Consider the following 807-nt stretch of genomic DNA (forward strand, 5'->3'; position numbering starts at 1 on the left):
CTAAAGCCCGGAGGCAAAGGGGTAGACCTCGGCTTGGCGTCAATCATCCTATGACGCTCCAACAGCTGCGCAATATACCTATGCTGCGACAACACTATCTCACCCGACTTCTCCCTCCTAATTTCCATGCCCCAAAACACCTTTGCTTCTCCAAGGTCGCGCACCTTGAAGACCTTCGCAATTGCGGCTTTAATTGCCCGGACCATTTCCGGGTCTTCCGACGCAACAATAGTGTCATCTACGTGCACCAAAGCAATAACAACCCCACGCTCGTCAGTCTTAACGAACATAGCCGGATCAGACTTCGAAGGATAAAGACCCAGCTTGGCGAACTCTGCTGATAGCTTTTCATACCAGCAACGGGGTGCCTGCTTCAAACCGTAAATAGACTTCTGCAGCTTGCACGCAAGCGACCGGTCACTGGATGCATACCCAGGCGGTTGCTCCATCCACAACTCCTCCTTCAGCTCACCATTCAGAAACGCAGTAGACACATCTAGCTGATGCACCGTCATGTCCCACGCTGCGGCAACTGCTAATAAAGCTCGTAATGACGAACCACGAGAGGTAGGGGCAAACAACTCCCCATAATCAATCCCCTCGCGTTGCTCAAAACCCTTGGCAACTAAACGCGCCTTAAAGCGTTCCACGCTGCCGTCATCGCTGTACTTAACCTTATATACCCAACGACACGGCAACAAACGAGTACCAGGCGGTGGCTTCTTCAGCTCCCAAGTACTATTAGCCATCTGGGCGGCGATCTCCTCGTCCATAGCACGCCGCCAGTCGTCTGCATGTGGACTCGCA

The sequence above is a fragment of the Volvox carteri genome (genome assembly GCF_000143455.1).
Source record: "Volvox carteri f. nagariensis unplaced genomic scaffold VOLCAscaffold_41, whole genome shotgun sequence".
Classification (NCBI taxonomy): Eukaryota; Viridiplantae; Chlorophyta; class Chlorophyceae; order Chlamydomonadales; family Volvocaceae; genus Volvox; species Volvox carteri.